Source organism: Crotalus tigris, unplaced genomic scaffold, assembly GCF_016545835.1.
Source record: "Crotalus tigris isolate CLP2741 ecotype Arizona unplaced genomic scaffold, ASM1654583v1 scf7180000021329.891317, whole genome shotgun sequence".
In the NCBI taxonomy this organism is placed as follows: Eukaryota; Metazoa; Chordata; class Lepidosauria; order Squamata; family Viperidae; genus Crotalus; species Crotalus tigris.
In genome coordinates, this window is record NW_024098456.1 from 388,125 (window position 1) to 404,663 (window position 16,539).

General features: G+C 36.6%; 1 pseudogene; it reads right to left on the reverse strand.

Annotated features, from left to right (window-relative positions):
- Positions 1-8,500: 8,500 nt before the first annotated feature.
- LOC120320339 lies at positions 8,501-9,435 on the reverse strand (annotated as a pseudogene).
- Positions 9,436-16,539: the final 7,104 nt, after the last annotated feature.

Below are 16,539 nucleotides of genomic sequence, written 5' to 3' on the forward strand. Positions count from 1 at the left end.
TCAGAAACAATGGGAGAATTTAGAATCTCTTTCAAACCCTGGAGCCATAGAAAAGACACTATTCAATGTGGCTCCTTCCCTGGCCTCCTTATTGGAAATTCCCCAGATTGATGAACCCCTAAATTCACTGTTCCCCAATGCTAGCATTTCAGGGGATATTAACAAGGCACTTAGGGCAGAGGATAAAAAGATTGAGGCTGCCTTATGCAGGTTCCATTTGGCGTCAGCCTGGGCAACAAAGGCATCAACATCCATGGCCTTCTTTGCCAGGGCTTCAGTCCTATGGCTACCTGAGCTCCAGGACATGATTCCTCCAGACCAACTCAGAGCTCATCAAAATCTGGGTAAGTTGGTTGCTGCATCCCAGTACTTGGCCGACGCCTCTCTGCACACAGCCAGATACACTGCCCGGACCATCGCTGCGGACATCTCAGCACGAAGGCTCCTTTGGCTCAGGAATTGGGAGCAGACACCAAGGCCAAATAGGTCTTGCCTCTAAACCTTACACAGGTGGACATCTCTTTGGTAAGGCCCTAGAACCTTACTTAATAGAAGGTAAGGACAAACGCAAAACTCTTGTTAACTCAGCAAGGAAAGGAGATAAGCGTTCAGGGAACAGTCTATCGCAGGGCAATTACCGAAGGCAGCACTTTCGGCCAGCTCCATCCTGGGACTGGGCCCAGGCATCTCACTCTTCCTTTCAGAGACAAGAACAACAGCAGGATCATTCAGCATACAGAAGCCGATCACAGGTCCAGACCAAGCGGCCCTTTCGAGGCTCAGGGGGTCGTTCCTTTAAATGAGGCAAGTGATCTCACAGTGTCACCTCCTATAGGAGGTCAGCTGACCCTTTATTCCAACACTTGGGCAGCCACTACTACAGACTCATGGGTGTTAGACACCGTCACTCAGCGTCTGAGACTAGAGTTTTGGTCCAGATCACCTGACAGGTTCCGCTCTTGCCCTATTCCCAGGAATAGGACTAGAACGGATCTTATGTCAGAGGCCATAGCTCATCTATTACAAATACAAGCAATTGAACCAGTACCAAGACCAAGAAGGACGAGGGTTCTACTCAAACCTCTTTGTCATCCTTAAGACTTCGGGGGGCTGGAGGGCAATCTTAGACTTAAAAGGTCTAAACCTTTACCTGATGTATAGGAAGTTTAAGATGCAATCACTGCAATCAATCCTGGCTAGCAAGGAGACAAGGAGACTTCCTTACCTCAATAGACCTGACTGAGGCATATTTGCACATTCCTATTTTTCCTGACCACCACAAATTCCTCAGATTCAGCTATGCCCAACACCACTACCAGTACAGAGCCTTACCATTTGGCCTCTCATCAGCACCGAGAGTATTTACAAATGTACTGGCAGTGCTCGCAGCCCACCTTAGACAAATTCCAATTAGAGTTCAATGCTATTTAGATGACATATTGATACAGTCACCATCATTCCAGAACACTCAGTCAGACCTCGCCGTAGCCATCAAGACCCTTCAGGAGCACGAGTTTTCTGTTAATTTCCAGAAAAGCCATACTGTACCAACAACTCGGCTCCGCAATCTGGGTGCTATTATAAACACAAACAATTGTACAGTCTACCTATCACAGGACCGACGGAACTCTATTCAGACCCTTGTACATCGGATCCGAAAGGACAGAGTAGTAACATTGGTCTTGGTATCACAGCTACTGGGAAAGATGGTGTCCTGAGTGCAAATTGTGCCATGGGCACGTCTCCATGCCAGAGAATTACAGTGGCTTCTTCTTCTATTTCAGAGACTTCACACCAGCCCATCCCACCAGAAGGTCCAAGTTCCACAGTCAGTGTTGAACTCCCTTCGATGGTGGGACTCTCCGGCACTGTCATGGGGAGCAGAATTCAAAGAACCAGACAGGATTACCATCACAACAGATGCAAGCCTGTTTGGGTGGGGGGCACACCTCCAGACACACTGGGCTCAAGGTCGGTGGTCCAATCAGGATCTAAAGAACAATATAAACTGGCTGGAGCTCAGAGCCATATATATGGCCCTAAAGAGATTCAGCAGGATAGTACAGGGCCAACATGTCCTGGTTCTAACGACAACATTACAGCCAAGGCCCATGTCAACAGACAATGGGGAACAAGATCCAGGCCTCTCATGCAGGAGGCCAAATTGCTGGGGTATTGAGTGGAATTGAATCTTGCTTCCATCAGGGCAGAGCACATATCCGGAGTGGCAAATCAACAAGCAGACTCACTGAGCAGAACCACCATGGACTATGCCGAATGGCAACTGGACCCAAAGGTGTTCAGAGAGATTGTGGACAGGTTTGGTTCCCCAACCTTAGACCTTTTTGCCTCCCCAACCAACTCACAACTTTCCAGATTCCTTTCCAGGTTTCCGTCTCCATCAGCGGAGGGGACGGATGCACTCTGCAGTCCTTGGCCCAGGGAACTGTTTTATGCCTTCCCTCCCTTACCGCTTCTTCACGCCACGATCTGGAAGATTCTTCACGAACGGGCAGAGGTCCTCCTGGTTGCACCGCATTGGCTGAGACGTTCATGGTTTGCCAACCTGATGGAGCTCTCCGCCTCCCCTCCTTGGAGGATCCCAGCAAGTCGCATCTCCCTCATTCAAGGGGAAATATACCATCTGGACCCTCAGTGGCTCCAGTTAACCATCTGGCACTTGAGAGGCAGGCCTTAGGCTGAGACTCATATTCGTCAAGGGTCATAGCCATGATTCAGCAATCCAGGCGACCCTCGACGAATAGAATATATGATGCCACGTGGAAGAGCTTCTGTAATTGATGTTCAGATCACAAAATTGACCTTTTGGCCGTTTCAGTGCCAATTATCTTGCAGTTCCTGATGGATGGCCTGGACAAAGGGCTCTCCACAAGCACCATCCGTAGACAGGTAGCAGCACTTGCCACGGTAATTACTTGTGGCAATGACTCTTTGACACATCACCCCATGATACGCTCCTTCCTAAAGGGAGCTAACAACGCCAGACCACCAACTGTACACAGATACCCCTCGTGGATCTTCATCAGGTTTTACAGGCTCTTGTTTCTTCACCTTTTGAGCCTATTGACACTTGTTTGTTTAAACAATTATCGATGAAAGTGGTAACTTCATTATCGATATTGCTGTAACTTCAGCCAGAAGAGTTTCTGAGCTGGCTGCTCTTTCAGTGAGAAAGGACCTGTGTACTTTCCATAATGACAGGGTAACCCTTAGGCTAGACCCCTCCTTCGTGCCCAAGGTTAATTCCTTGTATCATAGGTCACAGGAAATAGTTTTGCCTGACTTCTGTCCTAATCCATTTAATGACATAGAAGTACAGTGGAACAAGTTGGGTGTGCACAGGGCCTTACATTGTTATATACAGAGAACCACATCTTTCCGCAAAACTGAGGCTCTATTTGTGTCCTTTCACCCTTCATCACTAGGACAGAAGGTTTCTTCATCCACAATAGGCAGATAGATTAGAGCTTGTATTTCTCTGGCATACCAGACTCAGTCATTGCAAGCTCCTAGACATATCACGGCCCATTCCACCCGAGGCGTGGCTACTACAGCTGCTTGGACTACCCAGGCCTCCATAGAGGAGATTTGTAGAGCAGCAACATGGGCATCGCCCTCTTCCTTTGTCCGTCACTACAAGATGGACAAATATGCCTCTTCTATGGTTTCATTTGGCCGCAAGGTACTAGAACACACATTAACATTGGATGGGACCCAGGCTCAAATTAATTCCCACCCTTAGGGACACAGGGCTTTGGTATGTCCCATCTGTGGGTTCTCCATCCAATCATGCTGGAGAAAGGGGCGTTGTCTTACCTGAACGCCTTTTCTCAGCATGATGATGGAGAATCCACTCCCTCCCATAAGGTCAGTTGGCCTGGTTCTGATATTGATCAGACGCGTCGGACTAAAGTCTGAGCATCGCCTTAGCCTAAAACTGGGGTACAATTGGCACAGCGGGGGCAGTACTAAGATTCAGACTTAGTCTAATTGGAGCAGATAGATTAAGACAACCCATCCGTGGATTCTCCATCATCATGCTGAGAAAAGGCATTCAGGTAAGACAATGCCCCTTTCTCCACTGCAGGAGCTGGCATATAACTACCAGTCCTAAAAATATGCTGTTTACTTTTTTTATCGCCATTCAACAGTATAAATCCAGTTCACTGTAATAGCCAAAACCAGGAATGATGAATTCTTGATCCTTTTAAGATAGGTAACTTTATAAATTTGATAAAACAAATAAGGAAAGAAACCACTTCTAAAAAATATAATCAGTCTATTTTTGCCAGTGAGTTTCATACCCATAATGCTTCAGTTTTGGGAGATGCCAAAATACAAGATAGTGCATTTTAGTTATCCCATGAATCTATTTTATTGTGCCATCCAAAAGTATTTAGTAACATGTATTAAATATACATTAATCCAAACAGATTTATCAACCAAATTTTAACTTGTCTCTCATTCCATTGTCTCTACATTTTTTCATATCTGTCAACATATCAGTATCAGTATGGATACAACATTCATAGGCTATATCACATATTTTATTTTATTTTATTCATCTTTTTTCATACACCAATATATAGATTCTCAAACAAACAAATACATTTTAATTTCTAAATATTGTAAATTATATTAGAATATTATTTCAATATTTATTATTAGCCTATGCCTTTCATACTTTCAGTATCTGATTGGTTAACTGCAGACTTATTTAGAACATGAGTCCTGATGAAACCTTAAGAATCTTCAAAAGTCACAATATTAGGAAGCATTGTGACAAATAGGGAGTTCAACATGTACAAAAAACTCATGTTAATGGGAATTTGTACAACAGGACTATGTTCCAGCATTCTTCTCTTCCTGGTACTGAAAAATCCTGAGGACTAAGTCAAAATAATCATCCTTTAAAAAATAAAGTATGCAGTACTATCACACACCTCTTCACTTTGCAGAGCAGATAGCTAATAGAACTAAGCATTGGTAGAATATACTGATTTGTATTTATAAATTGACAAATTTGGAGTTTAAACAACTATTACCTAGAGTTGTACATGTGTCTCAACAGAATTCCAAAGCAAGATATTAAACAAATCTTGAAATAAAGAAATTGAAAGGAACAACTAAGTTATTTGCTTTATTCCTCTTTAGATATGTATGCTACTTCTACCTTGCATAGGAAAATTGAACTGTTTCCCTTTTGGGCGGAAAATGTGCCTATTATTTCCATAGTATTAATATGCTTCTTCTTTTGCTGATCATTGGCCAAATAAATAACTTCCATCTCAAATGACTATTGAACCAGGGATCTACACACTTAGTGGAAACCTCTCCCCTCCAAAAATAAATACCTGGAAAAATTGTGCACCTGATAGATAGATATGCACTGGGATTAAAACATTTCAGCCAAATACATTACAATTTATCAGATTTAATTTCTCTAACTGAATAAGTACATACAGTACTTTCTTTTTCATGAGATTAACAGACTAAGTCAAATTAACCAATAAATTATGCAAAGAGTCAATCCATTTCTAAGGTGGCATGGATAACTTGTATTCTTTATCCTTTCAGTTACCGAGAAAAATTGCCTTATAGTGGCCTTACTTCCTAGATTTGTTTGTTTGTTTGTTTGTTTATTTACCAGCTGTTTTTCAAGCAAATATATATAGAGCAAAATTGTAACAGTATATTCAGGACTACTGAAAGAAAAGGTGTTTACTTGTTGCAAATATACAAAGGTTGAAAACAAAGATATTATTTATTTTTATCCCACTTTTGTTATTTTTATAAATAACTCAAAGCACCAAAATTTTCTTCTTACTCTTCCCACTTTTCCCACAACAACAACACTGTGAGGGAGGTTGGGCTAAGACCAAGTGACTGACCCAAAGTCACCAGCCAGTTTTCATATCTAAGGTGAGACCAGAATTCACTGTTTTCTGGTTTCCAGCTTGGTGCTCTAATGACTATATCAAACTCACTCTGTGGAATAGTTAGTAAACCTGAAACTTCCCTCTCACTTTAAGTCCTTCTCCCTAGAAGCCTTTAGAATGAGGGATTGATACAGTTATCTTCTATCTATAGTGGGTTAGAAAGTAGATAAATTGAAAAATACTATATAAGTCTCATCCTGTACTGATTTTGTTACCTGATAGAGATGCTGCATGGTGCTATATAATGGTAGCCAAAATGATAACTCATTACTGAGGAAACAAAATATTTCATAAATGCCAATACATATAAGAAAGCCTGTACTCAGCTCTGGGAAATGGGGGGAGAGTTAGGGGTGGGTGGGTTTTGGGATATTATATACTGTATAAAACTTTTCAATAAAAAAAAAAGGTTGTGGTGAGTAGCAAAATGGATTATTTGGAAAAACTGGGAAAATAAGCATATATACCTTATACTGATTCAGAAACAAATAAAAGTGTACCATGAAGTAAACATATAAAAATGAACAGAAATTTGGAATTGGAATAAAAAAAAATTATTTGTTTTGAATAGTGAAAGTTACATTTTCTGTGCTTCATGAATGTTTGGGTTTTCTATTAATAGCTTATGTAAATTAAAATAATTAAAAAAAAGAAAGCATTGATATGTATCCCTCTATTTAAATACAGAGAACATATAGAGCTATTTACCCTCAATAGAGTCATATGATTAAAAGTTCCTTTTATGACTGTTATAAGAATCATCCTCCAAAATCTTTCAGTGTAGAGGATATTTTCCAAATATCCTTATTTTTCCAGTTGTTAATGATAAGATTCAAACATAGTAAAGAACTGCAGAAAAAAAATCCATGCTACATTTTAGCAGGGATTTTTTTGTTTTGTTTTGTCTTAGTTATGAAAATAGCATAGCATAACACAGCAGAGAAGAGAAGAGAAGAGAAAAGAAGAGAAGAGAAGAGGTTTATTTGGCCAAGTGTGATTAGACACACAAGGAATTTGTCTGTGATACAGAAACTAAGTGTACATGAAAAACAACAGAGTAAAGATAATTATAATAATGGTTAAAAAAAGTATGCTAAGTAGATTTCAGGTTGAGCAAAAAATTCTGTTTGTTCAGCTAAGAGAATCTTCACCGTGAAGAAAGTGTAGCCATAATGTACCAAGAAGAAAATAAATCAAAATAAATTTACAAGATCCTTGTATTATCTTTTGAAATAATGCAAAACACCCATTCTCTTTTTTATTATAAAAATTTTATTGGGTCCAGAATAATTCATATCGAAAGCAAAAGATTTGAATTTCAAATAGTAATAAGTTGAAGGAAAGAAAGGACAGGAAACCACCAGGTAATATTTTTTTTCTGAAAAAGTATATTAAGGAGCATATCTAAGAAGCTCCTTAAAAGTTTACTACAATATGATTTGCAATTTTCCAAGAAGTTGCTTTAGTGTGGAAACTATTTTCCAAGTACATTTTTTTTGTTAATAGTAAAAATTAAAGTTAAAAATCTAATAAAAAAGTTTTGTAGATGTGAAGACGAGATGTTAAATAGTTTGTGTTAAACGTTTATATTTTAACCCTTGGGGACAGGGGATAAAAACTTTGCTACTTAAATCAGTAATACTAAGTGAAACTTTCCTGATGAATTTTGTGTAATGTCAATCAAATATAGTCTTGATAGAAATCTAAGCAGCATATGGAATGCCCAGCATTTTGCTGTAGGGACCTTTAGAATTAGGGAGATTCTGATGCTCTGAAGCAATTTTCTATCCAGAAAACTCTTCCCAGTCTTGAGAACCCCTTTGAATGAATTAGAACCCCTTTGAATGAATTAATAGCTTAGAAAGAAGTTGTTTTAATCTTCTAATCTTCTGGAAAAAATAAACAAACAAACAGATTTTCCAGAATGACACTATGGTCATCAGAAAAACACTATTAAAATATTCTGAAATTAATAAACAATTTTGCTTTTTTACAATCAATTCCCTTGTTGAATCTAAACGTTGCCATCAAAAATGTATCATTCTAAAATCGCCAGCACTGATATCCCTGTTTTAAATCTCTTATGTATGAATTTATCTGTAATTTGGAAGCATGGGATTTAACTACAATGGTTTCTCATCACGTAGTTATCAGATTTTTGGTTTTAAAGAATACATTTTGTATCTTTCCCTTCACTCAGCTTCAGAACAAGATCATTTGGAGAACTTTATAATTACACCAAAGCTGCCTTTTGCAAGTGAAAAATATCAGACAAAAACCATTTAAAATTAATGGACCATCCAAGGCTGTACTTGAAATTCAAATTGCTTTAATTTTTAATTTCCAATTCTAAAAGAGAGAAAGTAAGTGATGAAGTGGGGGGAGAAAGGAGATAGGCCAATATTCTACATATTGGATTCTAGAAGAACTGTCTGTCAACAAATACAACCATTTCAAATCTCTGGTATCCACATAGTAGCTGATGGGCCCTGATATAAAATAATAAGTTCCTTGCATAACCCTTCTAAGAATGTTTGCAATCATTTTAGGAAATGTTTTAATCTGGTGGATATTTTCCACACCGATTTTTGTATATCCTTATTCCTTAAACTGTAAATGATGGGATTTAGAACCGGTGGCAAAAGTGTATACAGGCATGCAGAAACCACATCCATAATTGGGGTAGAAAGGTTTTTAGAATCATATATGAAAATACAGCTGTGATAACAAATAAGAAAAATACAGTCAGATAAGGAGTGCAGGTTGAGAAAGTTTTGATTCTTGCATGAACTGATGTTATCTTTAGCACTGTTGAAAAGATATACCCATAAGAAGCAAACAGGACTCCAACGCAAAATGTGATTACAATGATCCCAAGGGTGAGAATGAGAAATGTGTGAACATTTGAATCAATGCAAGACGTTTTTTGCAACAGAGGCATATCGCAGAAAAATTGTCTAATTTTATTGGATCCACAAAAATCCACTCTGAAAGTGAGACTGGTTTCTAATATTGCATAAATTAGGCTGCTTATCCAGGCAACAGCTGCCATCTGAATACAGGCATTCCAGTTCATGATCATACTGTATTGTAGAGGGTGGCAGATGGCTACGTAACAGTCATAGGCCATGGCAGTGAGCAAAAAAAGTTCACCATCAGTATAAGTAATAATTAAAAATAGCTGTGCAGCACATTCAGCAAATGTTACTACTCTGTTTTTAGTAATTGAAATGGCTATGGATTTAGGAACTGTAGTAGAAATATAGCAGAGATCTAAAAATGACAGGTGGACCAAAAAGAAATACATAGGATTGTGAAGATAATGGTCTAGGGTGACAGCCATGATGATTAGAAGATTTCCCACTACAGCTGTTAAATATATAAACAGAAACATCACTAAATGCAAAATCTGTGTTTCATGGTCATCTGCAAATCCCATTAAAAAGAATTCTGTCACAATGGATTGGTTGCCCATTTCATTTATTCCAAATGTTCTGCAAAGAGTAGATTACAGAATGGTCAATGATTTCTTACAGGAAAGGATATACATTTAGAGAAAAATCTTTTTTCCAGAATTAACAATATCATCATCTGAGAATCTTAATTGAAATATTCTGAGATTAATCAATGATAAATTATTTTACAATCAACTCTCTTGAATTAAATTGTAATCTCATCATACTTACTTCAACTCTTTTGGAAACAGTGGGTGAAAAATAACCAGTTAATGCAGGATACACATGTGGGACCAATAATATTATTATACAGATTTATTAACATTAACATAATTTTTAACATTTGGGAGTCTTTAAACATCAGTAAATATTGGTCTATGTTAACTCTTATTTCTCTTACCCATTCTAAATGTTGTTCCACTATTAAATAGTGAATTTATTTTCAGCATCAATATATTGTTGAGGATGATATTTATATGCATTCTTCACACTGGCATGCATGCAGATATTCCTAGGATTACGGTGATATAAGCTTAAGACATCATCATACAGAACCTAATTTATGTTATTGCATCCCATATTGAGACACATGGATAAATGGGCATTAGTTGTAATGTATAACCACATATATATTTCCTATATGTATAATAATAATAGATTTAAAAAATCTCTATTCTCTCTCTCTTTCTCTTATCCATTCTTCCCCATCCTCTCACCCAGCCATTCAAGAAATAAATTACTAGGAAAAATCCTAAACTGTTTAAAGCAGTAGAGTTTTCCTGCTGAAAGGAATTATAAGATTAAATATTGGCAAAGTGTACTGAAGATTTCATAATGAAAAATGTCAAAGTCCTATGTCTGTTGTGAAAAAAAAATCTCCTAGCTAAAATAGGAAAAAGTAACAATAGCAGATTTTCTGGTGATCTTTTCCATATACATATACCATCTTTTTGTATACTATGAAAATATCCTAAGTAACCTGTCAACAAAATTCTCAGATTTAAAAGGATAGTAAGTTTTTCCACACTACATGAGAATACATCCCATTGAACACAGTGCAAATCAACCATGGATATAATGATTTTGTAAATTAAAAACCCCATTCCTATCAGAATATCATGAAAGCCTTGCATGAATATCTGACGTAAATATCAAAAGATGCAGGCATTAACCTATACTTAACAAAATAAGCACGATAAAGTATTTTTGTTTTACTAAACCCATTGATACTTGCATAAATCTGGCAAAATTTCAGTCATCTACTGTACATTTAATTAATTTCTTTTCATAAAAAAGATTTGCACAGAAGCTTTATTAGAATGTTAAGCATAAACATACATTACCTTAATTTTAAAAATATCTCAGTATCACTACTTCCTTATATAGTTACCATATTAAATTTAGAAATGAAACACAGAAGTTTAAGCTTGTACTGAATGTGATTTAGAAAACTGCTCACCTCTAGTTGAAATCAGGGCTGTTAGAAAATGAAGATGTATACTTGAGTCTGGTTTTATTTTTCTCCAAATACACACAGGAAAGAGTAGAATAAACTAGTGGTTCTTAACCTTTTTGAACGAATTGCCCCCTTGAGCCAATGAGGAAGTTGTCATCGCTCCCCTCCCCCAACATAACCTCTCATAGGAAATAATTCTTCAATTTATGCAAACACTTTTTTTGTTTTCTTTAAAATTGTCATCAGGACATATCGATGCAAATAATTTATTTCCAGTCTTTTTCCCATATCTCAACTGTGTGAAAAATTTTGGTGCCAGCTGTCATTTTATTCCCAAACTTCATGACACATGTACCGTATTTTCTGGCGTATAAGATGACTTTCTAAACCATGAAAATCTTCTCAAAAGTTGGGGCTCGTCTTATACGTCCAGTCATCTTATACGCCGGAAAGTACAGTATTTCATTATCTTATTTATTCAAGACACTTAAATGTAATGACCACTGAAAACAAAATTCAATTGCAAGAAAGTGAAATGCCTAAAAAGAAAAACAGTAACATTTAATGATTGAATTACAAATGAAATTTAAAAAGAAATATAAAAAGGGAACAAGAACAAACCGCAATGCAGGAACTAAGAATTTCAAGACGAAAACTCTGAAACTAAATTAAGATTCGAGGAAAGTATATATAGTCATGCACACTGTAAAAAGGATTAAAAAGACGCAAAGAAAATATAATATTGAACTGGAGTGCACTCTAAAAAAATACAGTACAAAGAGACACACAACATGTTTTATAGAGCACAACAAAAATTCAAAAACGAAGCCGATGAGTATTCACGTATGGCGTTCTGTACTGAAGTTAGCTGGAGGAACATTTAAAAACACAATTCAATCCACTAATAGCAAGCAATCTGATGTTTTTGTACAACAGATATACAGTGATTCACTGTACGAAAAAGTCTCAAAAGTGTCCCCAAAACTTCTCGCTCCATCGCCCCCATATCACCCCCTTTTTGTTCCTTCGCCCCCCACATCACCCCTTTTCATTCCATCACCCCCCTGAAAAATGAAATCGCCCCCTGGGGGGCAATATCGCCCAGGTTAAGAACCACTGGAATAAACCACCTTTATTCCCAAGAGTGTTTCATGGAGTTTCAAGGAGTTAAATTATATTTAACTTTTATTTAAGTTTAAGCAGCAAGCAACCTGTTGGTGAGGTGTATCTATGACAAAATATGCTAAACCTGAGCAGATCTCCAAATACAGTTTGAATCCATTCCTTAAATACCATGTCTCCAAACTTTTATTTCATTAAATTGTGCTTTGGAGAAGAGATAGTGGCAAAAAAAAGAATGATCCATTCAGAGATACAAACACCATCCAATTTTGTCACAGATCCTGCTCATCATAGAATATGGCTCTTTCAAATTGCCAGGATTGGTTAACCTCTTATTCTTCTGGATATTGACATTCATCTTTCTTAAAATGCTTTTTAATGCAAAGTTTCGGGCCAACAGGTCTATATCTCATTTGCTTAAAAATAAATCAATAAATAAATTTCATTTTCTTTGTGTATTCACCGGTGGAACTAACAAATATATTTGTCTTCTCAATAAAGTTGGGCAATCTACTATCCTTCCCTCACATACCCACACTGTTTGCTTACTGTTACCAGCTATGCATAATTATTCTTCAGTTCTCTTGTTATTTATTTCTTTTTTTATTAAAAAGTTTTACAAAAGTTTACAAAAGAAAAAAAAGACAACCCCAACCCCCCCACCCCCTCCCCCTCCCACACTTCCCAGAGCTGAGTACACAGTTACAAATATAGCAATCATAATCTAACTAACATTAACCAACTATATAAAAACCAAATCCATAATGCACTTTAACTGCCTGTTAACATAAAATAAACAAATTCGAAGTAAGCATAATAACATAAACAAATTAATATCCTATTTCTTAAACAATACAATATAATAAAAATCCCCCTATACTAAACTATTAATAATAATAATAGTAATACTACTACTACTACTAATAATAATAATAATAATAATACTCATTATTCAAAAAGTAAATGAAACTTTTCAGCCCCATATTTATTTTGAATATAATCTATCCATCTTCTCCAAAGTGAGATATATCTTTCTTGTGAGTGGTCCTTCAAATAAGCAGAAATGTTTGCCATTTCTGCTAAATTAGACACCTTAAGCATCCATTCTTCCATAGTGGGCAAAGAATCTTTCTTCCAATATTGTCCAACCAATAATCTTGCAGCTGTTATAAGATTCAACATCAAATTAAATTCAACATCAAATTGGACTTCTGGTGAAATCCGTGACAATGGTGGCTTTTCTTTAACCGTCTTCCCTGGGAATGTGTTAAAGCCAGCAGAGATGGCGGACATCAGCTGTTTCGAGGCTTGAAGCCTCTCTCCTCAGGAGAAGAGGAGGAGGTGAGTTTTCCTGGATAGAGGTCGAGTTCCCCAAGACATCCATAAATCTTTTTTGGGAGGTTGGAGAGTGAGAACTCCCTCAGAATCCATGGCATTCTCCGCATCCCATGATGTCTTTGTTCTGATTTTCTAAGAACAAAGCTAGACACTGCTTCCACATCTGCTTCTTAGAGGAAACTGTGAGTAAATTAAATGCAGATGGAGCTGATCAGGAGGAATTAGAATTGTGAGAATTTGGGACTTTAACTCAGGAGAATTAAAGAAACTTCTCCATCTATTAGTCTTAACAAAAGGAAGAGCAGAAAATGGCACAGAAATGATGTCTTTTTGCTTGAACAGACATTGTTAAGATGGACTTTCACTTTTATCTGGCAACAAAGTTTAAACAATGTAATGGATTTTGGCTGTTATCCAAAAAGCAAGAATCCTTTTTTATTTGGAAATATTGGATTTTACTTTTCCTCTTTTTTTTTCTTCTCTAATTGTTGGTTTTAAGATTATATAAGATTATAAGAAGTGGTTTTAAAATAGCTTGAAAATGGCTTCAAAAAGCCCTGGAACTTTGGTTCTTCCTAAAGCCTCAATTTCTTCTCCGGTAATTCAGGCTGTACAGCAAACTAAGCCTAAATCTCCACCACTTTCTCCCCCATTGCTTGCATTTACACTTAAATATATACGGGACACCCTGGGGCAAACAGCACGACAGATCAAAGAAGAAATGGCGGAGCTTCTTGAGAGTAAAAATAGGGAGATGAGGGAAGACATAGTGTTTGCATTTCAAGGACTTGCAGCCCATATAGAGCATCTTGATGAGCATGTGGATGATGTTGTGGAAAATGTTGAAAGATTAGAAAATAGAGTTGATAAAGTTGAAATTAAGGTTGATATGACACAGGATGAAATTATTATGTCACAATATAGAGACACGGAATTTGCTTTGAGAATAAGAGGGTTGAAGGAGAATTTGCAAGAGGACTTGAAGGAGGATATAGCCAGAGATTTGACTGTAATTTTTGGATGTGAACCTGAGGAAATTTTGAGAGAGATAGAAAAAAGTTTTAGGGTTAATTCATGGATCGCTAGGCAGAGAAATTTACCAAGAGATGTGGTTATTTATTTTTCCAGAAGATCGCTTCGTAATGAAATTATACAAGTTTTTTATAAGCAGAGATTTCAAATTGCAGCTTAAGATGTTATAATATTAAAAGAAATACCTCCAAAAGAAAGGAATTTGCTTTTTTGGCTGAGGAGCTTAAAAAGCGACAGGTTCAATTTAGATAGGAGATTCCTGTTGGAATAGTGGTGAATATGCTGGGACACATTATAGGCTTAATACAATTTTAAAACCGAAAGATTTTTATACTTCTGTCCTGAAGGCAGGTTCACCATCATTTCCACAATCTAAGAGGGATGAAGATAAGTTGGAAAAACAGCTAGTTGAAGGCACAACGTCATTAGTTGTAGGAGATGTACAGTTTGAGCCTATTCAACAGTGTTTGGAGATAACAGAGGCTCCAAAGGAACAGAGAATGACTCGTGCAGCTCATAGACGCAAAGAAAAAGAACAGCAAAAAGCAGAGGCTGGATCTACAACACAAGATTTGACTACTTCAGAGCCTGTGGGAGGGACAAGACCGAAGAGATCATCTACAGCATATCTTCAAGCGGTGTTCCAGAGGCTTCAGGCCATTAAAAATGGCAAAGTTTCTGACATGGAATGTTAATGGCCTGAATTCACCACAGAAAATAAAGAAAGTATTTCATTATTTGAAACAACACAAGAATGATGTTGTTTGCTTGCAAGAGACTCATATTACTTCAAAGGATCAAAAATATTTGATTAACTTTCAGCTGGGATCACATTTTATAGCCCCTGCTCTGGGGAAAAAAAGGGGGGTAGTTATTTATGTGTGGAAAGACTTATCAGCTAAATTAATTGATTCTGATCCACAAGGAAGATATGTTATTATTGATTTAGCATTATATGGCAAGAGACTTCTTATTATTAGATTGTATGCTCCTAATCAACAACAAAAACAGTTTTATAAGCTGATACATCAGAAACTGATTCAACTGGATTATAAATCTGTTATTATGATGGATGACTGGAATGGAGTTATAGATGCAAGTAAGGATAAAAGAGGATCTATTAAATCTTCTAATCAAGCTAAATTACCTAAAGTTTTTTTTGACTTGAAGGATGATTTGGAATTTAGAGATATTTGGAGAGAGCGGAATATGGAAGATAGAGACTTCACTTTATTTTTGGATAGGCATCAATCATTTTCTAGAATTGATTTTTTTCTAATTACTACTGATCTCTTTTCTAGGGTAAAGAATGCCAAGATTTTTCCTAGGACTTTGTCAGATAACAGTCCTGTTTGGTTGAAATTATCTATTGAAGAAGGGAATAGAAGATCCTGGAGGTTGAATGAGAATTTATTTAGATATGAGGGGATCTCTCAGAAATGTAGAGAATATTTGAAGGAATTTTTTGTTTTGAATATGCAATGGCTATGATGTGGGATGCTAGTAAAGCTTATATGAGAGGGGTTTTGATCCATATGAACAATGCACATAGGCGTAAACAGGCAAAAAACGTGAAGAGTTGGAAGAAGAGATCAAAATGAAAGAGAAGGCTTTTATTTTGAACCCATCAGATAATAGTTTAGAAGTTTCTATAAATATGCTTAAGGAGCAATTTAATATGTTAATGGCTGATCAAGTTGCAATTAATTTAAGTTATATGAAACATAATACATTTTGTAATGCAAATAAACCTGGTAGGTGGTTGGCTTACCAATTATGGAAGAAACAGAAATCAAGGGTTATAGAGAAAATAGTTTATAAAGAGGTTCATCAACAAAATTTGATTAAAAAGAATTTTTTAGATTTTTATACAAAGTTATATGCTAGTGGAAACATACAAGTTTCAGACATAGATAAGTATTTACAAGTTGCAAATTTTCCTAGATTTTCAGATGATCAACGAACTGAGATGAATGGTTTAATTACTTCTGAAGAAATTATTTGGGCTATTAAACAATTGAAGATTGGTAAAGCTCCTGGTCTAACAGCAATGTATTATAAAATGTTATCTGAAGAAATTTTAGAACCATTAAAGGAACTTTTTAATAGTATTTTGTTCGGAGCAGAGGTACCTCCATCTTGGAGAAGGACTTTTATATCGTTGATTCCAAAGGAG